The sequence below is a fragment of the Phallusia mammillata genome, unplaced genomic scaffold (genome assembly GCF_965637545.1).
Source record: "Phallusia mammillata unplaced genomic scaffold, kaPhaMamm4.hap1.1 HAP1_SCAFFOLD_298, whole genome shotgun sequence".
Lineage (NCBI taxonomy): Eukaryota > Metazoa > Chordata > Ascidiacea > Phlebobranchia > Ascidiidae > Phallusia > Phallusia mammillata.
The window spans coordinates 1-18159 of NW_027649028.1; the positions used below are offsets into that span (position 1 = coordinate 1).

The following is an 18159-nucleotide window of genomic DNA, read 5'->3' on the forward strand; positions in this document are numbered from 1 at the left end:
AACGATCACAAAAAAAAATGAAAGAGGGCACTGAGTTGCTAAGATATAGCATTTCTATGCGGAAAGCGTTTCATTAATTGTCCGATTAACCGCACCAACCATAACTGACAATGGTCATGCACATCGATTGATTGACGATTTCACCACAAGCAGTTGTTGTGGTTTCAACAAATAGCAAAGACTCTTGAAAATACCCCACTCCACGGAAATCTTTAGTAAAAGGCGAAAGATTTGCTCATGTTGAAGTGAGATCAGAGTTGCAGAACGAATAGGTAGTATTAACGAAAGAAACAGATTCCGACTTTCAGTTTGTGGTGTGTTTGGTTCAAATTTTTTGCAAATTGTCCTTTGTACAATACTTAAATAATGCCACACGATTTGTCATGTCGACACACGCACGCTTTCTGGAGATTAAATACTAAAAGAAATCAGCGATTGCAAGAATCGTCCATATATTGCCCCTGTTAAAACCGTACAAAGCGGTAACAGGGCGGGGTATTGGGTTTAGTTTTCAACTAGCAATAATCGCGCCTCGGAATATCCTCATCAGCTACGATATCGCCTCTGCGCAAAGCTGCCTTTGGAATCTAGTTCCTTACTCTTGTGCCCGCTTGTAACATTTATGTTTGTTGCAAATCGAGACTACGACTTTCTGTGTCAGTTTGCGATGGCCACGGTATTTAAATGATAACGATCACAAAAAAAAATGAAAGAGGGCACTGAGTTGCTAAGATATAGCATTTCTATGCGGAAAGCGTTTCATTAATTGTCCGATTAACCGCACCAACCATAACTGACAATGGTCATGCACATCGATTGATTGACGATTTCACCACAAGCAGTTGTTGTGGTTTCAACAAATAGCAAAGACTCTTGAAAATACCCCACTCCACGGAAATCTTTAGTAAAAGGCGAAAGATTTGCTCATGTTGAAGTGAGATCAGAGTTGCAGAACGAATAGGTAGTATTAACGAAAGAAACAGATTCCGACTTTCAGTTTGTGGTGTGTTTGGTTCAAATTTTTTGCAAATTGTCCTTTGTACAATACTTAAATAATGCCACACGATTTGTCATGTCGACACACGCACGCTTTCTGGAGATTAAATACTAAAAGAAATCAGCGATTGCAAGAATCGTCCATATATTGCCCCTGTTAAAACCGTACAAAGCGGTAACAGGGCGGGGTATTGGGTTTAGTTTTCAACTAGCAATAATCGCGCCTCGGAATATCCTCATCAGCTACGATATCGCCTCTGCGCAAAGCTGCCTTTGGAATCTAGTTCCTTACTCTTGTGCCCGCTTGTAACATTTATGTTTGTTGCAAATCGAGACTACGACTTTCTGTGTCAGTTTGCGATGGCCACGGTATTTAAATGATAACGATCACAAAAAAAAATGAAAGAGGGCACTGAGTTGCTAAGATATAGCATTTCTATGCGGAAAGCGTTTCATTAATTGTCCGATTAACCGCACCAACCATAACTGACAATGGTCATGCACATCGATTGATTGACGATTTCACCACAAGCAGTTGTTGTGGTTTCAACAAATAGCAAAGACTCTTGAAAATACCCCACTCCACGGAAATCTTTAGTAAAAGGCGAAAGATTTGCTCATGTTGAAGTGAGATCAGAGTTGCAGAACGAATAGGTAGTATTAACGAAAGAAACAGATTCCGACTTTCAGTTTGTGGTGTGTTTGGTTCAAATTTTTTGCAAATTGTCCTTTGTACAATACTTAAATAATGCCACACGATTTGTCATGTCGACACACGCACGCTTTCTGGAGATTAAATACTAAAAGAAATCAGCGATTGCAAGAATCGTCCATATATTGCCCCTGTTAAAACCGTACAAAGCGGTAACAGGGCGGGGTATTGGGTTTAGTTTTCAACTAGCAATAATCGCGCCTCGGAATATCCTCATCAGCTACGATATCGCCTCTGCGCAAAGCTGCCTTTGGAATCTAGTTCCTTACTCTTGTGCCCGCTTGTAACATTTATGTTTGTTGCAAATCGAGACTACGACTTTCTGTGTCAGTTTGCGATGGCCACGGTATTTAAATGATAACGATCACAAAAAAAAATGAAAGAGGGCACTGAGTTGCTAAGATATAGCATTTCTATGCGGAAAGCGTTTCATTAATTGTCCGATTAACCGCACCAACCATAACTGACAATGGTCATGCACATCGATTGATTGACGATTTCACCACAAGCAGTTGTTGTGGTTTCAACAAATAGCAAAGACTCTTGAAAATACCCCACTCCACGGAAATCTTTAGTAAAAGGCGAAAGATTTGCTCATGTTGAAGTGAGATCAGAGTTGCAGAACGAATAGGTAGTATTAACGAAAGAAACAGATTCCGACTTTCAGTTTGTGGTGTGTTTGGTTCAAATTTTTTGCAAATTGTCCTTTGTACAATACTTAAATAATGCCACACGATTTGTCATGTCGACACACGCACGCTTTCTGGAGATTAAATACTAAAAGAAATCAGCGATTGCAAGAATCGTCCATATATTGCCCCTGTTAAAACCGTACAAAGCGGTAACAGGGCGGGGTATTGGGTTTAGTTTTCAACTAGCAATAATCGCGCCTCGGAATATCCTCATCAGCTACGATATCGCCTCTGCGCAAAGCTGCCTTTGGAATCTAGTTCCTTACTCTTGTGCCCGCTTGTAACATTTATGTTTGTTGCAAATCGAGACTACGACTTTCTGTGTCAGTTTGCGATGGCCACGGTATTTAAATGATAACGATCACAAAAAAAAATGAAAGAGGGCACTGAGTTGCTAAGATATAGCATTTCTATGCGGAAAGCGTTTCATTAATTGTCCGATTAACCGCACCAACCATAACTGACAATGGTCATGCACATCGATTGATTGACGATTTCACCACAAGCAGTTGTTGTGGTTTCAACAAATAGCAAAGACTCTTGAAAATACCCCACTCCACGGAAATCTTTAGTAAAAGGCGAAAGATTTGCTCATGTTGAAGTGAGATCAGAGTTGCAGAACGAATAGGTAGTATTAACGAAAGAAACAGATTCCGACTTTCAGTTTGTGGTGTGTTTGGTTCAAATTTTTTGCAAATTGTCCTTTGTACAATACTTAAATAATGCCACACGATTTGTCATGTCGACACACGCACGCTTTCTGGAGATTAAATACTAAAAGAAATCAGCGATTGCAAGAATCGTCCATATATTGCCCCTGTTAAAACCGTACAAAGCGGTAACAGGGCGGGGTATTGGGTTTAGTTTTCAACTAGCAATAATCGCGCCTCGGAATATCCTCATCAGCTACGATATCGCCTCTGCGCAAAGCTGCCTTTGGAATCTAGTTCCTTACTCTTGTGCCCGCTTGTAACATTTATGTTTGTTGCAAATCGAGACTACGACTTTCTGTGTCAGTTTGCGATGGCCACGGTATTTAAATGATAACGATCACAAAAAAAAATGAAAGAGGGCACTGAGTTGCTAAGATATAGCATTTCTATGCGGAAAGCGTTTCATTAATTGTCCGATTAACCGCACCAACCATAACTGACAATGGTCATGCACATCGATTGATTGACGATTTCACCACAAGCAGTTGTTGTGGTTTCAACAAATAGCAAAGACTCTTGAAAATACCCCACTCCACGGAAATCTTTAGTAAAAGGCGAAAGATTTGCTCATGTTGAAGTGAGATCAGAGTTGCAGAACGAATAGGTAGTATTAACGAAAGAAACAGATTCCGACTTTCAGTTTGTGGTGTGTTTGGTTCAAATTTTTTGCAAATTGTCCTTTGTACAATACTTAAATAATGCCACACGATTTGTCATGTCGACACACGCACGCTTTCTGGAGATTAAATACTAAAAGAAATCAGCGATTGCAAGAATCGTCCATATATTGCCCCTGTTAAAACCGTACAAAGCGGTAACAGGGCGGGGTATTGGGTTTAGTTTTCAACTAGCAATAATCGCGCCTCGGAATATCCTCATCAGCTACGATATCGCCTCTGCGCAAAGCTGCCTTTGGAATCTAGTTCCTTACTCTTGTGCCCGCTTGTAACATTTATGTTTGTTGCAAATCGAGACTACGACTTTCTGTGTCAGTTTGCGATGGCCACGGTATTTAAATGATAACGATCACAAAAAAAAATGAAAGAGGGCACTGAGTTGCTAAGATATAGCATTTCTATGCGGAAAGCGTTTCATTAATTGTCCGATTAACCGCACCAACCATAACTGACAATGGTCATGCACATCGATTGATTGACGATTTCACCACAAGCAGTTGTTGTGGTTTCAACAAATAGCAAAGACTCTTGAAAATACCCCACTCCACGGAAATCTTTAGTAAAAGGCGAAAGATTTGCTCATGTTGAAGTGAGATCAGAGTTGCAGAACGAATAGGTAGTATTAACGAAAGAAACAGATTCCGACTTTCAGTTTGTGGTGTGTTTGGTTCAAATTTTTTGCAAATTGTCCTTTGTACAATACTTAAATAATGCCACACGATTTGTCATGTCGACACACGCACGCTTTCTGGAGATTAAATACTAAAAGAAATCAGCGATTGCAAGAATCGTCCATATATTGCCCCTGTTAAAACCGTACAAAGCGGTAACAGGGCGGGGTATTGGGTTTAGTTTTCAACTAGCAATAATCGCGCCTCGGAATATCCTCATCAGCTACGATATCGCCTCTGCGCAAAGCTGCCTTTGGAATCTAGTTCCTTACTCTTGTGCCCGCTTGTAACATTTATGTTTGTTGCAAATCGAGACTACGACTTTCTGTGTCAGTTTGCGATGGCCACGGTATTTAAATGATAACGATCACAAAAAAAAATGAAAGAGGGCACTGAGTTGCTAAGATATAGCATTTCTATGCGGAAAGCGTTTCATTAATTGTCCGATTAACCGCACCAACCATAACTGACAATGGTCATGCACATCGATTGATTGACGATTTCACCACAAGCAGTTGTTGTGGTTTCAACAAATAGCAAAGACTCTTGAAAATACCCCACTCCACGGAAATCTTTAGTAAAAGGCGAAAGATTTGCTCATGTTGAAGTGAGATCAGAGTTGCAGAACGAATAGGTAGTATTAACGAAAGAAACAGATTCCGACTTTCAGTTTGTGGTGTGTTTGGTTCAAATTTTTTGCAAATTGTCCTTTGTACAATACTTAAATAATGCCACACGATTTGTCATGTCGACACACGCACGCTTTCTGGAGATTAAATACTAAAAGAAATCAGCGATTGCAAGAATCGTCCATATATTGCCCCTGTTAAAACCGTACAAAGCGGTAACAGGGCGGGGTATTGGGTTTAGTTTTCAACTAGCAATAATCGCGCCTCGGAATATCCTCATCAGCTACGATATCGCCTCTGCGCAAAGCTGCCTTTGGAATCTAGTTCCTTACTCTTGTGCCCGCTTGTAACATTTATGTTTGTTGCAAATCGAGACTACGACTTTCTGTGTCAGTTTGCGATGGCCACGGTATTTAAATGATAACGATCACAAAAAAAAATGAAAGAGGGCACTGAGTTGCTAAGATATAGCATTTCTATGCGGAAAGCGTTTCATTAATTGTCCGATTAACCGCACCAACCATAACTGACAATGGTCATGCACATCGATTGATTGACGATTTCACCACAAGCAGTTGTTGTGGTTTCAACAAATAGCAAAGACTCTTGAAAATACCCCACTCCACGGAAATCTTTAGTAAAAGGCGAAAGATTTGCTCATGTTGAAGTGAGATCAGAGTTGCAGAACGAATAGGTAGTATTAACGAAAGAAACAGATTCCGACTTTCAGTTTGTGGTGTGTTTGGTTCAAATTTTTTGCAAATTGTCCTTTGTACAATACTTAAATAATGCCACACGATTTGTCATGTCGACACACGCACGCTTTCTGGAGATTAAATACTAAAAGAAATCAGCGATTGCAAGAATCGTCCATATATTGCCCCTGTTAAAACCGTACAAAGCGGTAACAGGGCGGGGTATTGGGTTTAGTTTTCAACTAGCAATAATCGCGCCTCGGAATATCCTCATCAGCTACGATATCGCCTCTGCGCAAAGCTGCCTTTGGAATCTAGTTCCTTACTCTTGTGCCCGCTTGTAACATTTATGTTTGTTGCAAATCGAGACTACGACTTTCTGTGTCAGTTTGCGATGGCCACGGTATTTAAATGATAACGATCACAAAAAAAAATGAAAGAGGGCACTGAGTTGCTAAGATATAGCATTTCTATGCGGAAAGCGTTTCATTAATTGTCCGATTAACCGCACCAACCATAACTGACAATGGTCATGCACATCGATTGATTGACGATTTCACCACAAGCAGTTGTTGTGGTTTCAACAAATAGCAAAGACTCTTGAAAATACCCCACTCCACGGAAATCTTTAGTAAAAGGCGAAAGATTTGCTCATGTTGAAGTGAGATCAGAGTTGCAGAACGAATAGGTAGTATTAACGAAAGAAACAGATTCCGACTTTCAGTTTGTGGTGTGTTTGGTTCAAATTTTTTGCAAATTGTCCTTTGTACAATACTTAAATAATGCCACACGATTTGTCATGTCGACACACGCACGCTTTCTGGAGATTAAATACTAAAAGAAATCAGCGATTGCAAGAATCGTCCATATATTGCCCCTGTTAAAACCGTACAAAGCGGTAACAGGGCGGGGTATTGGGTTTAGTTTTCAACTAGCAATAATCGCGCCTCGGAATATCCTCATCAGCTACGATATCGCCTCTGCGCAAAGCTGCCTTTGGAATCTAGTTCCTTACTCTTGTGCCCGCTTGTAACATTTATGTTTGTTGCAAATCGAGACTACGACTTTCTGTGTCAGTTTGCGATGGCCACGGTATTTAAATGATAACGATCACAAAAAAAAATGAAAGAGGGCACTGAGTTGCTAAGATATAGCATTTCTATGCGGAAAGCGTTTCATTAATTGTCCGATTAACCGCACCAACCATAACTGACAATGGTCATGCACATCGATTGATTGACGATTTCACCACAAGCAGTTGTTGTGGTTTCAACAAATAGCAAAGACTCTTGAAAATACCCCACTCCACGGAAATCTTTAGTAAAAGGCGAAAGATTTGCTCATGTTGAAGTGAGATCAGAGTTGCAGAACGAATAGGTAGTATTAACGAAAGAAACAGATTCCGACTTTCAGTTTGTGGTGTGTTTGGTTCAAATTTTTTGCAAATTGTCCTTTGTACAATACTTAAATAATGCCACACGATTTGTCATGTCGACACACGCACGCTTTCTGGAGATTAAATACTAAAAGAAATCAGCGATTGCAAGAATCGTCCATATATTGCCCCTGTTAAAACCGTACAAAGCGGTAACAGGGCGGGGTATTGGGTTTAGTTTTCAACTAGCAATAATCGCGCCTCGGAATATCCTCATCAGCTACGATATCGCCTCTGCGCAAAGCTGCCTTTGGAATCTAGTTCCTTACTCTTGTGCCCGCTTGTAACATTTATGTTTGTTGCAAATCGAGACTACGACTTTCTGTGTCAGTTTGCGATGGCCACGGTATTTAAATGATAACGATCACAAAAAAAAATGAAAGAGGGCACTGAGTTGCTAAGATATAGCATTTCTATGCGGAAAGCGTTTCATTAATTGTCCGATTAACCGCACCAACCATAACTGACAATGGTCATGCACATCGATTGATTGACGATTTCACCACAAGCAGTTGTTGTGGTTTCAACAAATAGCAAAGACTCTTGAAAATACCCCACTCCACGGAAATCTTTAGTAAAAGGCGAAAGATTTGCTCATGTTGAAGTGAGATCAGAGTTGCAGAACGAATAGGTAGTATTAACGAAAGAAACAGATTCCGACTTTCAGTTTGTGGTGTGTTTGGTTCAAATTTTTTGCAAATTGTCCTTTGTACAATACTTAAATAATGCCACACGATTTGTCATGTCGACACACGCACGCTTTCTGGAGATTAAATACTAAAAGAAATCAGCGATTGCAAGAATCGTCCATATATTGCCCCTGTTAAAACCGTACAAAGCGGTAACAGGGCGGGGTATTGGGTTTAGTTTTCAACTAGCAATAATCGCGCCTCGGAATATCCTCATCAGCTACGATATCGCCTCTGCGCAAAGCTGCCTTTGGAATCTAGTTCCTTACTCTTGTGCCCGCTTGTAACATTTATGTTTGTTGCAAATCGAGACTACGACTTTCTGTGTCAGTTTGCGATGGCCACGGTATTTAAATGATAACGATCACAAAAAAAAATGAAAGAGGGCACTGAGTTGCTAAGATATAGCATTTCTATGCGGAAAGCGTTTCATTAATTGTCCGATTAACCGCACCAACCATAACTGACAATGGTCATGCACATCGATTGATTGACGATTTCACCACAAGCAGTTGTTGTGGTTTCAACAAATAGCAAAGACTCTTGAAAATACCCCACTCCACGGAAATCTTTAGTAAAAGGCGAAAGATTTGCTCATGTTGAAGTGAGATCAGAGTTGCAGAACGAATAGGTAGTATTAACGAAAGAAACAGATTCCGACTTTCAGTTTGTGGTGTGTTTGGTTCAAATTTTTTGCAAATTGTCCTTTGTACAATACTTAAATAATGCCACACGATTTGTCATGTCGACACACGCACGCTTTCTGGAGATTAAATACTAAAAGAAATCAGCGATTGCAAGAATCGTCCATATATTGCCCCTGTTAAAACCGTACAAAGCGGTAACAGGGCGGGGTATTGGGTTTAGTTTTCAACTAGCAATAATCGCGCCTCGGAATATCCTCATCAGCTACGATATCGCCTCTGCGCAAAGCTGCCTTTGGAATCTAGTTCCTTACTCTTGTGCCCGCTTGTAACATTTATGTTTGTTGCAAATCGAGACTACGACTTTCTGTGTCAGTTTGCGATGGCCACGGTATTTAAATGATAACGATCACAAAAAAAAATGAAAGAGGGCACTGAGTTGCTAAGATATAGCATTTCTATGCGGAAAGCGTTTCATTAATTGTCCGATTAACCGCACCAACCATAACTGACAATGGTCATGCACATCGATTGATTGACGATTTCACCACAAGCAGTTGTTGTGGTTTCAACAAATAGCAAAGACTCTTGAAAAAACCCCACTCCACGGAAATCTTTAGTAAAAGGCGAAAGATTTGCTCATGTTGAAGTGAGATCAGAGTTGCAGAACGAATAGGTAGTATTAACGAAAGAAACAGATTCCGACTTTCAGTTTGTGGTGTGTTTGGTTCAAATTTTTTGCAAATTGTCCTTTGTACAATACTTAAATAATGCCACACGATTTGTCATGTCGACACACGCACGCTTTCTGGAGATTAAATACTAAAAGAAATCAGCGATTGCAAGAATCGTCCATATATTGCCCCTGTTAAAACCGTACAAAGCGGTAACAGGGCGGGGTATTGGGTTTAGTTTTCAACTAGCAATAATCGCGCCTCGGAATATCCTCATCAGCTACGATATCGCCTCTGCGCAAAGCTGCCTTTGGAATCTAGTTCCTTACTCTTGTGCCCGCTTGTAACATTTATGTTTGTTGCAAATCGAGACTACGACTTTCTGTGTCAGTTTGCGATGGCCACGGTATTTAAATGATAACGATCACAAAAAAAAATGAAAGAGGGCACTGAGTTGCTAAGATATAGCATTTCTATGCGGAAAGCGTTTCATTAATTGTCCGATTAACCGCACCAACCATAACTGACAATGGTCATGCACATCGATTGATTGACGATTTCACCACAAGCAGTTGTTGTGGTTTCAACAAATAGCAAAGACTCTTGAAAAAACCCCACTCCACGGAAATCTTTAGTAAAAGGCGAAAGATTTGCTCATGTTGAAGTGAGATCAGAGTTGCAGAACGAATAGGTAGTATTAACGAAAGAAACAGATTCCGACTTTCAGTTTGTGGTGTGTTTGGTTCAAATTTTTTGCAAATTGTCCTTTGTACAATACTTAAATAATGCCACACGATTTGTCATGTCGACACACGCACGCTTTCTGGAGATTAAATACTAAAAGAAATCAGCGATTGCAAGAATCGTCCATATATTGCCCCTGTTAAAACCGTACAAAGCGGTAACAGGGCGGGGTATTGGGTTTAGTTTTCAACTAGCAATAATCGCGCCTCGGAATATCCTCATCAGCTACGATATCGCCTCTGCGCAAAGCTGCCTTTGGAATCTAGTTCCTTACTCTTGTGCCCGCTTGTAACATTTATGTTTGTTGCAAATCGAGACTACGACTTTCTGTGTCAGTTTGCGATGGCCACGGTATTTAAATGATAACGATCACAAAAAAAAATGAAAGAGGGCACTGAGTTGCTAAGATATAGCATTTCTATGCGGAAAGCGTTTCATTAATTGTCCGATTAACCGCACCAACCATAACTGACAATGGTCATGCACATCGATTGATTGACGATTTCACCACAAGCAGTTGTTGTGGTTTCAACAAATAGCAAAGACTCTTGAAAAAACCCCACTCCACGGAAATCTTTAGTAAAAGGCGAAAGATTTGCTCATGTTGAAGTGAGATCAGAGTTGCAGAACGAATAGGTAGTATTAACGAAAGAAACAGATTCCGACTTTCAGTTTGTGGTGTGTTTGGTTCAAATTTTTTGCAAATTGTCCTTTGTACAATACTTAAATAATGCCACACGATTTGTCATGTCGACACACGCACGCTTTCTGGAGATTAAATACTAAAAGAAATCAGCGATTGCAAGAATCGTCCATATATTGCCCCTGTTAAAACCGTACAAAGCGGTAACAGGGCGGGGTATTGGGTTTAGTTTTCAACTAGCAATAATCGCGCCTCGGAATATCCTCATCAGCTACGATATCGCCTCTGCGCAAAGCTGCCTTTGGAATCTAGTTCCTTACTCTTGTGCCCGCTTGTAACATTTATGTTTGTTGCAAATCGAGACTACGACTTTCTGTGTCAGTTTGCGATGGCCACGGTATTTAAATGATAACGATCACAAAAAAAAATGAAAGAGGGCACTGAGTTGCTAAGATATAGCATTTCTATGCGGAAAGCGTTTCATTAATTGTCCGATTAACCGCACCAACCATAACTGACAATGGTCATGCACATCGATTGATTGACGATTTCACCACAAGCAGTTGTTGTGGTTTCAACAAATAGCAAAGACTCTTGAAAATACCCCACTCCACGGAAATCTTTAGTAAAAGGCGAAAGATTTGCTCATGTTGAAGTGAGATCAGAGTTGCAGAACGAATAGGTAGTATTAACGAAAGAAACAGATTCCGACTTTCAGTTTGTGGTGTGTTTGGTTCAAATTTTTTGCAAATTGTCCTTTGTACAATACTTAAATAATGCCACACGATTTGTCATGTCGACACACGCACGCTTTCTGGAGATTAAATACTAAAAGAAATCAGCGATTGCAAGAATCGTCCATATATTGCCCCTGTTAAAACCGTACAAAGCGGTAACAGGGCGGGGTATTGGGTTTAGTTTTCAACTAGCAATAATCGCGCCTCGGAATATCCTCATCAGCTACGATATCGCCTCTGCGCAAAGCTGCCTTTGGAATCTAGTTCCTTACTCTTGTGCCCGCTTGTAACATTTATGTTTGTTGCAAATCGAGACTACGACTTTCTGTGTCAGTTTGCGATGGCCACGGTATTTAAATGATAACGATCACAAAAAAAAATGAAAGAGGGCACTGAGTTGCTAAGATATAGCATTTCTATGCGGAAAGCGTTTCATTAATTGTCCGATTAACCGCACCAACCATAACTGACAATGGTCATGCACATCGATTGATTGACGATTTCACCACAAGCAGTTGTTGTGGTTTCAACAAATAGCAAAGACTCTTGAAAATACCCCACTCCACGGAAATCTTTAGTAAAAGGCGAAAGATTTGCTCATGTTGAAGTGAGATCAGAGTTGCAGAACGAATAGGTAGTATTAACGAAAGAAACAGATTCCGACTTTCAGTTTGTGGTGTGTTTGGTTCAAATTTTTTGCAAATTGTCCTTTGTACAATACTTAAATAATGCCACACGATTTGTCATGTCGACACACGCACGCTTTCTGGAGATTAAATACTAAAAGAAATCAGCGATTGCAAGAATCGTCCATATATTGCCCCTGTTAAAACCGTACAAAGCGGTAACAGGGCGGGGTATTGGGTTTAGTTTTCAACTAGCAATAATCGCGCCTCGGAATATCCTCATCAGCTACGATATCGCCTCTGCGCAAAGCTGCCTTTGGAATCTAGTTCCTTACTCTTGTGCCCGCTTGTAACATTTATGTTTGTTGCAAATCGAGACTACGACTTTCTGTGTCAGTTTGCGATGGCCACGGTATTTAAATGATAACGATCACAAAAAAAAATGAAAGAGGGCACTGAGTTGCTAAGATATAGCATTTCTATGCGGAAAGCGTTTCATTAATTGTCCGATTAACCGCACCAACCATAACTGACAATGGTCATGCACATCGATTGATTGACGATTTCACCACAAGCAGTTGTTGTGGTTTCAACAAATAGCAAAGACTCTTGAAAATACCCCACTCCACGGAAATCTTTAGTAAAAGGCGAAAGATTTGCTCATGTTGAAGTGAGATCAGAGTTGCAGAACGAATAGGTAGTATTAACGAAAGAAACAGATTCCGACTTTCAGTTTGTGGTGTGTTTGGTTCAAATTTTTTGCAAATTGTCCTTTGTACAATACTTAAATAATGCCACACGATTTGTCATGTCGACACACGCACGCTTTCTGGAGATTAAATACTAAAAGAAATCAGCGATTGCAAGAATCGTCCATATATTGCCCCTGTTAAAACCGTACAAAGCGGTAACAGGGCGGGGTATTGGGTTTAGTTTTCAACTAGCAATAATCGCGCCTCGGAATATCCTCATCAGCTACGATATCGCCTCTGCGCAAAGCTGCCTTTGGAATCTAGTTCCTTACTCTTGTGCCCGCTTGTAACATTTATGTTTGTTGCAAATCGAGACTACGACTTTCTGTGTCAGTTTGCGATGGCCACGGTATTTAAATGATAACGATCACAAAAAAAAATGAAAGAGGGCACTGAGTTGCTAAGATATAGCATTTCTATGCGGAAAGCGTTTCATTAATTGTCCGATTAACCGCACCAACCATAACTGACAATGGTCATGCACATCGATTGATTGACGATTTCACCACAAGCAGTTGTTGTGGTTTCAACAAATAGCAAAGACTCTTGAAAATACCCCACTCCACGGAAATCTTTAGTAAAAGGCGAAAGATTTGCTCATGTTGAAGTGAGATCAGAGTTGCAGAACGAATAGGTAGTATTAACGAAAGAAACAGATTCCGACTTTCAGTTTGTGGTGTGTTTGGTTCAAATTTTTTGCAAATTGTCCTTTGTACAATACTTAAATAATGCCACACGATTTGTCATGTCGACACACGCACGCTTTCTGGAGATTAAATACTAAAAGAAATCAGCGATTGCAAGAATCGTCCATATATTGCCCCTGTTAAAACCGTACAAAGCGGTAACAGGGCGGGGTATTGGGTTTAGTTTTCAACTAGCAATAATCGCGCCTCGGAATATCCTCATCAGCTACGATATCGCCTCTGCGCAAAGCTGCCTTTGGAATCTAGTTCCTTACTCTTGTGCCCGCTTGTAACATTTATGTTTGTTGCAAATCGAGACTACGACTTTCTGTGTCAGTTTGCGATGGCCACGGTATTTAAATGATAACGATCACAAAAAAAAATGAAAGAGGGCACTGAGTTGCTAAGATATAGCATTTCTATGCGGAAAGCGTTTCATTAATTGTCCGATTAACCGCACCAACCATAACTGACAATGGTCATGCACATCGATTGATTGACGATTTCACCACAAGCAGTTGTTGTGGTTTCAACAAATAGCAAAGACTCTTGAAAATACCCCACTCCACGGAAATCTTTAGTAAAAGGCGAAAGATTTGCTCATGTTGAAGTGAGATCAGAGTTGCAGAACGAATAGGTAGTATTAACGAAAGAAACAGATTCCGACTTTCAGTTTGTGGTGTGTTTGGTTCAAATTTTTTGCAAATTGTCCTTTGTACAATACTTAAATAATGCCACACGATTTGTCATGTCGACACACGCACGCTTTCTGGAGATTAAATACTAAAAGAAATCAGCGATTGCAAGAATCGTCCATATATTGCCCCTGTTAAAACCGTACAAAGCGGTAACAGGGCGGGGTATTGGGTTTAGTTTTCAACTAGCAATAATCGCGCCTCGGAATATCCTCATCAGCTACGATATCGCCTCTGCGCAAAGCTGCCTTTGGAATCTAGTTCCTTACTCTTGTGCCCGCTTGTAACATTTATGTTTGTTGCAAATCGAGACTACGACTTTCTGTGTCAGTTTGCGATGGCCACGGTATTTAAATGATAACGATCACAAAAAAAAATGAAAGAGGGCACTGAGTTGCTAAGATATAGCATTTCTATGCGGAAAGCGTTTCATTAATTGTCCGATTAACCGCACCAACCATAACTGACAATGGTCATGCACATCGATTGATTGACGATTTCACCACAAGCAGTTGTTGTGGTTTCAACAAATAGCAAAGACTCTTGAAAATACCCCACTCCACGGAAATCTTTAGTAAAAGGCGAAAGATTTGCTCATGTTGAAGTGAGATCAGAGTTGCAGAACGAATAGGTAGTATTAACGAAAGAAACAGATTCCGACTTTCAGTTTGTGGTGTGTTTGGTTCAAATTTTTTGCAAATTGTCCTTTGTACAATACTTAAATAATGCCACACGATTTGTCATGTCGACACACGCACGCTTTCTGGAGATTAAATACTAAAAGAAATCAGCGATTGCAAGAATCGTCCATATATTGCCCCTGTTAAAACCGTACAAAGCGGTAACAGGGCGGGGTATTGGGTTTAGTTTTCAACTAGCAATAATCGCGCCTCGGAATATCCTCATCAGCTACGATATCGCCTCTGCGCAAAGCTGCCTTTGGAATCTAGTTCCTTACTCTTGTGCCCGCTTGTAACATTTATGTTTGTTGCAAATCGAGACTACGACTTTCTGTGTCAGTTTGCGATGGCCACGGTATTTAAATGATAACGATCACAAAAAAAAATGAAAGAGGGCACTGAGTTGCTAAGATATAGCATTTCTATGCGGAAAGCGTTTCATTAATTGTCCGATTAACCGCACCAACCATAACTGACAATGGTCATGCACATCGATTGATTGACGATTTCACCACAAGCAGTTGTTGTGGTTTCAACAAATAGCAAAGACTCTTGAAAATACCCCACTCCACGGAAATCTTTAGTAAAAGGCGAAAGATTTGCTCATGTTGAAGTGAGATCAGAGTTGCAGAACGAATAGGTAGTATTAACGAAAGAAACAGATTCCGACTTTCAGTTTGTGGTGTGTTTGGTTCAAATTTTTTGCAAATTGTCCTTTGTACAATACTTAAATAATGCCACACGATTTGTCATGTCGACACACGCACGCTTTCTGGAGATTAAATACTAAAAGAAATCAGCGATTGCAAGAATCGTCCATATATTGCCCCTGTTAAAACCGTACAAAGCGGTAACAGGGCGGGGTATTGGGTTTAGTTTTCAACTAGCAATAATCGCGCCTCGGAATATCCTCATCAGCTACGATATCGCCTCTGCGCAAAGCTGCCTTTGGAATCTAGTTCCTTACTCTTGTGCCCGCTTGTAACATTTATGTTTGTTGCAAATCGAGACTACGACTTTCTGTGTCAGTTTGCGATGCCCACGGTATTTAAATGATAACGATCACAAAAAAAAATGAAAGAGGGCACTGAGTTGCTAAGATATAGCATTTCTATGCGGAAAGCGTTTCATTAATTGTCCGATTAACCGCACCAACCATAACTGACAATGGTCATGCACATCGATTGATTGACGATTTCACCACAAGCAGTTGTTGTGGTTTCAACAAATAGCAAAGACTCTTGAAAATACCCCACTCCACGGAAATCTTTAGTAAAAGGCGAAAGATTTGCTCATGTTGAAGTGAGATCAGAGTTGCAGAACGAATAGGTAGTATTAACGAAAGAAACAGATTCCGACTTTCAGTTTGTGGTGTGTTTGGTTCAAATTTTTTGCAAATTGTCCTTTGTACAATACTTAAATAATGCCACACGATTTGTCATGTCGACACACGCACGCTTTCTGGAGATTAAATACTAAAAGAAATCAGCGATTGCAAGAATCGTCCATATATTGCCCCTGTTAAAACCGTACAAAGCGGTAACAGGGCGGGGTATTGGGTTTAGTTTTCAACTAGCAATAATCGCGCCTCGGAATATCCTCATCAGCTACGATATCGCCTCTGCGCAAAGCTGCCTTTGGAATCTAGTTCCTTACTCTTGTGCCCGCTTGTAACATTTATGTTTGTTGCAAATCGAGACTACGACTTTCTGTGTCAGTTTGCGATGCCCACGGTATTTAAATGATAACGATCACAAAAAAAAATGAAAGAGGGCACTGAGTTGCTAAGATATAGCATTTCTATGCGGAAAGCGTTTCATTAATTGTCCGATTAACCGCACCAACCATAACTGACAATGGTCATGCACATCGATTGATTGACGATTTCACCACAAGCAGTTGTTGTGGTTTCAACAAATAGCAAAGACTCTTGAAAATACCCCACTCCACGGAAATCTTTAGTAAAAGGCGAAAGATTTGCTCATGTTGAAGTGAGATCAGAGTTGCAGAACGAATAGGTAGTATTAACGAAAGAAACAGATTCCGACTTTCAGTTTGTGGTGTGTTTGGTTCAAATTTTTTGCAAATTGTCCTTTGTACAATACTTAAATAATGCCACACGATTTGTCATGTCGACACACGCACGCTTTCTGGAGATTAAATACTAAAAGAAATCAGCGATTGCAAGAATCGTCCATATATTGCCCCTGTTAAAACCGTACAAAGCGGTAACAGGGCGGGGTATTGGGTTTAGTTTTCAACTAGCAATAATCGCGCCTCGGAATATCCTCATCAGCTACGATATCGCCTCTGCGCAAAGCTGCCTTTGGAATCTAGTTCCTTACTCTTGTGCCCGCTTGTAACATTTATGTTTGTTGCAAATCGAGACTACGACTTTCTGTGTCAGTTTGCGATGCCCACGGTATTTAAATGATAACGATCACAAAAAAAAATGAAAGAGGGCACTGAGTTGCTAAGATATAGCATTTCTATGCGGAAAGCGTTTCATTAATTGTCCGATTAACCGCACCAACCATAACTGACAATGGTCATGCACATCGATTGATTGACGATTTCACCACAAGCAGTTGTTGTGGTTTCAACAAATAGCAAAGACTCTTGAAAATACCCCACTCCACGGAAATCTTTAGTAAAAGGCGAAAGATTTGCTCATGTTGAAGTGAGATCAGAGTTGCAGAACGAATAGGTAGTATTAACGAAAGAAACAGATTCCGACTTTCAGTTTGTGGTGTGTTTGGTTCAAATTTTTTGCAAATTGTCCTTTGTACAATACTTAAATAATGCCACACGATTTGTCATGTCGACACACGCACGCTTTCTGGAGATTAAATACTAAAAGAAATCAGCGATTGCAAGAATCGTCCATATATTGCCCCTGTTAAAACCGTACAAAGCGGTAACAGGGCGGGGTATTGGGTTTAGTTTTCAACTAGCAATAATCGCGCCTCGGAATATCCTCATCAGCTACGATATCGCCTCTGCGCAAAGCTGCCTTTGGAATCTAGTTCCTTACTCTTGTGCCCGCTTGTAACATTTATGTTTGTTGCAAATCGAGACTACGACTTTCTGTGTCAGTTTGCGATGCCCACGGTATTTAAATGATAACGATCACAAAAAAAAATGAAAGAGGGCACTGAGTTGCTAAGATATAGCATTTCTATGCGGAAAGCGTTTCATTAATTGTCCGATTAACCGCACCAACCATAACTGACAATGGTCATGCACATCGATTGATTGACGATTTCACCACAAGCAGTTGTTGTGGTTTCAACAAATAGCAAAGACTCTTGAAAATACCCCACTCCACGGAAATCTTTAGTAAAAGGCGAAAGATTTGCTCATGTTGAA

General features: G+C 40.3%; 52 non-coding genes and 1 pseudogene across 52 annotated transcripts; all 53 read right to left on the reverse strand.

The window, feature by feature from the left end:
- Positions 1–142: 142 nt before the first annotated feature.
- Positions 143–259, reverse strand: LOC145208553 (U5 spliceosomal RNA). Its single transcript, XR_013854807.1, has one exon. It is a non-coding gene; the product is annotated as a U5 spliceosomal RNA (small nuclear RNA).
- A 175-nt stretch (positions 260–434) lies between these two features.
- On the reverse strand, positions 435–576 carry LOC145208525 (U4 spliceosomal RNA). The gene has a single exon (XR_013854781.1). It is a non-coding gene; the product is annotated as a U4 spliceosomal RNA (small nuclear RNA).
- Positions 577–831: 255 nt separating this feature from the next.
- Positions 832–948, reverse strand: LOC145208555 (U5 spliceosomal RNA). Its single transcript, XR_013854808.1, has one exon. It is a non-coding gene; the product is annotated as a U5 spliceosomal RNA (small nuclear RNA).
- Positions 949–1123: 175 nt separating this feature from the next.
- LOC145208540 (U4 spliceosomal RNA) lies at positions 1124–1265 on the reverse strand. Its single transcript, XR_013854794.1, has one exon. It is a non-coding gene; the product is annotated as a U4 spliceosomal RNA (small nuclear RNA).
- Positions 1266–1520: 255 nt separating this feature from the next.
- LOC145208556 (U5 spliceosomal RNA) lies at positions 1521–1637 on the reverse strand. Its single transcript, XR_013854809.1, has one exon. It is a non-coding gene; the product is annotated as a U5 spliceosomal RNA (small nuclear RNA).
- Positions 1638–1812: 175 nt separating this feature from the next.
- Positions 1813–1954, reverse strand: LOC145208551 (U4 spliceosomal RNA). Its single transcript, XR_013854805.1, has one exon. It is a non-coding gene; the product is annotated as a U4 spliceosomal RNA (small nuclear RNA).
- Positions 1955–2209: 255 nt separating this feature from the next.
- LOC145208557 (U5 spliceosomal RNA) lies at positions 2210–2326 on the reverse strand. The gene has a single exon (XR_013854810.1). It is a non-coding gene; the product is annotated as a U5 spliceosomal RNA (small nuclear RNA).
- A 175-nt stretch (positions 2327–2501) lies between these two features.
- Positions 2502–2643, reverse strand: LOC145208563 (U4 spliceosomal RNA). The gene has a single exon (XR_013854816.1). It is a non-coding gene; the product is annotated as a U4 spliceosomal RNA (small nuclear RNA).
- Positions 2644–2898: 255 nt separating this feature from the next.
- On the reverse strand, positions 2899–3015 carry LOC145208558 (U5 spliceosomal RNA). Its single transcript, XR_013854811.1, has one exon. It is a non-coding gene; the product is annotated as a U5 spliceosomal RNA (small nuclear RNA).
- A 175-nt stretch (positions 3016–3190) lies between these two features.
- On the reverse strand, positions 3191–3332 carry LOC145208575 (U4 spliceosomal RNA). The gene has a single exon (XR_013854827.1). It is a non-coding gene; the product is annotated as a U4 spliceosomal RNA (small nuclear RNA).
- Positions 3333–3587: 255 nt separating this feature from the next.
- LOC145208559 (U5 spliceosomal RNA) lies at positions 3588–3704 on the reverse strand. The gene has a single exon (XR_013854812.1). It is a non-coding gene; the product is annotated as a U5 spliceosomal RNA (small nuclear RNA).
- Positions 3705–3879: 175 nt separating this feature from the next.
- On the reverse strand, positions 3880–4021 carry LOC145208529 (U4 spliceosomal RNA). Its single transcript, XR_013854784.1, has one exon. It is a non-coding gene; the product is annotated as a U4 spliceosomal RNA (small nuclear RNA).
- A 255-nt stretch (positions 4022–4276) lies between these two features.
- On the reverse strand, positions 4277–4393 carry LOC145208560 (U5 spliceosomal RNA). Its single transcript, XR_013854813.1, has one exon. It is a non-coding gene; the product is annotated as a U5 spliceosomal RNA (small nuclear RNA).
- Positions 4394–4568: 175 nt separating this feature from the next.
- LOC145208530 (U4 spliceosomal RNA) lies at positions 4569–4710 on the reverse strand. Its single transcript, XR_013854785.1, has one exon. It is a non-coding gene; the product is annotated as a U4 spliceosomal RNA (small nuclear RNA).
- Positions 4711–4965: 255 nt separating this feature from the next.
- Positions 4966–5082, reverse strand: LOC145208561 (U5 spliceosomal RNA). Its single transcript, XR_013854814.1, has one exon. It is a non-coding gene; the product is annotated as a U5 spliceosomal RNA (small nuclear RNA).
- A 175-nt stretch (positions 5083–5257) lies between these two features.
- Positions 5258–5399, reverse strand: LOC145208531 (U4 spliceosomal RNA). Its single transcript, XR_013854786.1, has one exon. It is a non-coding gene; the product is annotated as a U4 spliceosomal RNA (small nuclear RNA).
- Positions 5400–5654: 255 nt separating this feature from the next.
- Positions 5655–5771, reverse strand: LOC145208562 (U5 spliceosomal RNA). The gene has a single exon (XR_013854815.1). It is a non-coding gene; the product is annotated as a U5 spliceosomal RNA (small nuclear RNA).
- Positions 5772–5946: 175 nt separating this feature from the next.
- LOC145208532 (U4 spliceosomal RNA) lies at positions 5947–6088 on the reverse strand. Its single transcript, XR_013854787.1, has one exon. It is a non-coding gene; the product is annotated as a U4 spliceosomal RNA (small nuclear RNA).
- Positions 6089–6343: 255 nt separating this feature from the next.
- On the reverse strand, positions 6344–6460 carry LOC145208564 (U5 spliceosomal RNA). Its single transcript, XR_013854817.1, has one exon. It is a non-coding gene; the product is annotated as a U5 spliceosomal RNA (small nuclear RNA).
- A 175-nt stretch (positions 6461–6635) lies between these two features.
- Positions 6636–6777, reverse strand: LOC145208533 (U4 spliceosomal RNA). The gene has a single exon (XR_013854788.1). It is a non-coding gene; the product is annotated as a U4 spliceosomal RNA (small nuclear RNA).
- A 255-nt stretch (positions 6778–7032) lies between these two features.
- On the reverse strand, positions 7033–7149 carry LOC145208565 (U5 spliceosomal RNA). The gene has a single exon (XR_013854818.1). It is a non-coding gene; the product is annotated as a U5 spliceosomal RNA (small nuclear RNA).
- A 175-nt stretch (positions 7150–7324) lies between these two features.
- On the reverse strand, positions 7325–7466 carry LOC145208534 (U4 spliceosomal RNA). The gene has a single exon (XR_013854789.1). It is a non-coding gene; the product is annotated as a U4 spliceosomal RNA (small nuclear RNA).
- A 255-nt stretch (positions 7467–7721) lies between these two features.
- On the reverse strand, positions 7722–7838 carry LOC145208566 (U5 spliceosomal RNA). Its single transcript, XR_013854819.1, has one exon. It is a non-coding gene; the product is annotated as a U5 spliceosomal RNA (small nuclear RNA).
- A 175-nt stretch (positions 7839–8013) lies between these two features.
- LOC145208535 (U4 spliceosomal RNA) lies at positions 8014–8155 on the reverse strand. The gene has a single exon (XR_013854790.1). It is a non-coding gene; the product is annotated as a U4 spliceosomal RNA (small nuclear RNA).
- A 255-nt stretch (positions 8156–8410) lies between these two features.
- On the reverse strand, positions 8411–8527 carry LOC145208567 (U5 spliceosomal RNA). The gene has a single exon (XR_013854820.1). It is a non-coding gene; the product is annotated as a U5 spliceosomal RNA (small nuclear RNA).
- Positions 8528–8702: 175 nt separating this feature from the next.
- LOC145208536 (U4 spliceosomal RNA) lies at positions 8703–8844 on the reverse strand. Its single transcript, XR_013854791.1, has one exon. It is a non-coding gene; the product is annotated as a U4 spliceosomal RNA (small nuclear RNA).
- Positions 8845–9099: 255 nt separating this feature from the next.
- On the reverse strand, positions 9100–9216 carry LOC145208580 (U5 spliceosomal RNA). The gene has a single exon (XR_013854832.1). It is a non-coding gene; the product is annotated as a U5 spliceosomal RNA (small nuclear RNA).
- A 175-nt stretch (positions 9217–9391) lies between these two features.
- On the reverse strand, positions 9392–9533 carry LOC145208537 (U4 spliceosomal RNA). Its single transcript, XR_013854792.1, has one exon. It is a non-coding gene; the product is annotated as a U4 spliceosomal RNA (small nuclear RNA).
- Positions 9534–9788: 255 nt separating this feature from the next.
- On the reverse strand, positions 9789–9905 carry LOC145208526 (U5 spliceosomal RNA). Its single transcript, XR_013854782.1, has one exon. It is a non-coding gene; the product is annotated as a U5 spliceosomal RNA (small nuclear RNA).
- A 175-nt stretch (positions 9906–10080) lies between these two features.
- LOC145208539 (U4 spliceosomal RNA) lies at positions 10081–10222 on the reverse strand. The gene has a single exon (XR_013854793.1). It is a non-coding gene; the product is annotated as a U4 spliceosomal RNA (small nuclear RNA).
- Positions 10223–10477: 255 nt separating this feature from the next.
- LOC145208527 (U5 spliceosomal RNA) lies at positions 10478–10594 on the reverse strand. Its single transcript, XR_013854783.1, has one exon. It is a non-coding gene; the product is annotated as a U5 spliceosomal RNA (small nuclear RNA).
- A 175-nt stretch (positions 10595–10769) lies between these two features.
- On the reverse strand, positions 10770–10911 carry LOC145208541 (U4 spliceosomal RNA). The gene has a single exon (XR_013854795.1). It is a non-coding gene; the product is annotated as a U4 spliceosomal RNA (small nuclear RNA).
- Positions 10912–11166: 255 nt separating this feature from the next.
- Positions 11167–11283, reverse strand: LOC145208568 (U5 spliceosomal RNA). The gene has a single exon (XR_013854821.1). It is a non-coding gene; the product is annotated as a U5 spliceosomal RNA (small nuclear RNA).
- Positions 11284–11458: 175 nt separating this feature from the next.
- Positions 11459–11600, reverse strand: LOC145208542 (U4 spliceosomal RNA). The gene has a single exon (XR_013854796.1). It is a non-coding gene; the product is annotated as a U4 spliceosomal RNA (small nuclear RNA).
- Positions 11601–11855: 255 nt separating this feature from the next.
- LOC145208569 (U5 spliceosomal RNA) lies at positions 11856–11972 on the reverse strand. The gene has a single exon (XR_013854822.1). It is a non-coding gene; the product is annotated as a U5 spliceosomal RNA (small nuclear RNA).
- A 175-nt stretch (positions 11973–12147) lies between these two features.
- Positions 12148–12289, reverse strand: LOC145208543 (U4 spliceosomal RNA). Its single transcript, XR_013854797.1, has one exon. It is a non-coding gene; the product is annotated as a U4 spliceosomal RNA (small nuclear RNA).
- Positions 12290–12544: 255 nt separating this feature from the next.
- LOC145208571 (U5 spliceosomal RNA) lies at positions 12545–12661 on the reverse strand. The gene has a single exon (XR_013854823.1). It is a non-coding gene; the product is annotated as a U5 spliceosomal RNA (small nuclear RNA).
- Positions 12662–12836: 175 nt separating this feature from the next.
- On the reverse strand, positions 12837–12978 carry LOC145208544 (U4 spliceosomal RNA). The gene has a single exon (XR_013854798.1). It is a non-coding gene; the product is annotated as a U4 spliceosomal RNA (small nuclear RNA).
- Positions 12979–13233: 255 nt separating this feature from the next.
- LOC145208572 (U5 spliceosomal RNA) lies at positions 13234–13350 on the reverse strand. Its single transcript, XR_013854824.1, has one exon. It is a non-coding gene; the product is annotated as a U5 spliceosomal RNA (small nuclear RNA).
- Positions 13351–13525: 175 nt separating this feature from the next.
- On the reverse strand, positions 13526–13667 carry LOC145208545 (U4 spliceosomal RNA). The gene has a single exon (XR_013854799.1). It is a non-coding gene; the product is annotated as a U4 spliceosomal RNA (small nuclear RNA).
- A 255-nt stretch (positions 13668–13922) lies between these two features.
- Positions 13923–14039, reverse strand: LOC145208573 (U5 spliceosomal RNA). Its single transcript, XR_013854825.1, has one exon. It is a non-coding gene; the product is annotated as a U5 spliceosomal RNA (small nuclear RNA).
- A 175-nt stretch (positions 14040–14214) lies between these two features.
- Positions 14215–14356, reverse strand: LOC145208546 (U4 spliceosomal RNA). The gene has a single exon (XR_013854800.1). It is a non-coding gene; the product is annotated as a U4 spliceosomal RNA (small nuclear RNA).
- A 255-nt stretch (positions 14357–14611) lies between these two features.
- LOC145208574 (U5 spliceosomal RNA) lies at positions 14612–14728 on the reverse strand. Its single transcript, XR_013854826.1, has one exon. It is a non-coding gene; the product is annotated as a U5 spliceosomal RNA (small nuclear RNA).
- Positions 14729–14903: 175 nt separating this feature from the next.
- LOC145208547 (U4 spliceosomal RNA) lies at positions 14904–15045 on the reverse strand. The gene has a single exon (XR_013854801.1). It is a non-coding gene; the product is annotated as a U4 spliceosomal RNA (small nuclear RNA).
- Positions 15046–15300: 255 nt separating this feature from the next.
- Positions 15301–15417, reverse strand: LOC145208576 (U5 spliceosomal RNA). Its single transcript, XR_013854828.1, has one exon. It is a non-coding gene; the product is annotated as a U5 spliceosomal RNA (small nuclear RNA).
- Positions 15418–15592: 175 nt separating this feature from the next.
- LOC145208548 (U4 spliceosomal RNA) lies at positions 15593–15734 on the reverse strand. Its single transcript, XR_013854802.1, has one exon. It is a non-coding gene; the product is annotated as a U4 spliceosomal RNA (small nuclear RNA).
- A 255-nt stretch (positions 15735–15989) lies between these two features.
- On the reverse strand, positions 15990–16106 carry LOC145208577 (U5 spliceosomal RNA). Its single transcript, XR_013854829.1, has one exon. It is a non-coding gene; the product is annotated as a U5 spliceosomal RNA (small nuclear RNA).
- Positions 16107–16281: 175 nt separating this feature from the next.
- LOC145208549 (U4 spliceosomal RNA) lies at positions 16282–16423 on the reverse strand. The gene has a single exon (XR_013854803.1). It is a non-coding gene; the product is annotated as a U4 spliceosomal RNA (small nuclear RNA).
- Positions 16424–16678: 255 nt separating this feature from the next.
- LOC145208578 (U5 spliceosomal RNA) lies at positions 16679–16795 on the reverse strand. Its single transcript, XR_013854830.1, has one exon. It is a non-coding gene; the product is annotated as a U5 spliceosomal RNA (small nuclear RNA).
- A 175-nt stretch (positions 16796–16970) lies between these two features.
- Positions 16971–17112, reverse strand: LOC145208550 (U4 spliceosomal RNA). Its single transcript, XR_013854804.1, has one exon. It is a non-coding gene; the product is annotated as a U4 spliceosomal RNA (small nuclear RNA).
- Positions 17113–17367: 255 nt separating this feature from the next.
- Positions 17368–17484, reverse strand: LOC145208579 (U5 spliceosomal RNA). Its single transcript, XR_013854831.1, has one exon. It is a non-coding gene; the product is annotated as a U5 spliceosomal RNA (small nuclear RNA).
- Positions 17485–17659: 175 nt separating this feature from the next.
- On the reverse strand, positions 17660–17801 carry LOC145208552 (U4 spliceosomal RNA). Its single transcript, XR_013854806.1, has one exon. It is a non-coding gene; the product is annotated as a U4 spliceosomal RNA (small nuclear RNA).
- Positions 17802–18056: 255 nt separating this feature from the next.
- On the reverse strand, positions 18057–18159 carry LOC145208528 (U5 spliceosomal RNA; annotated as a pseudogene; the record flags this gene model as incomplete).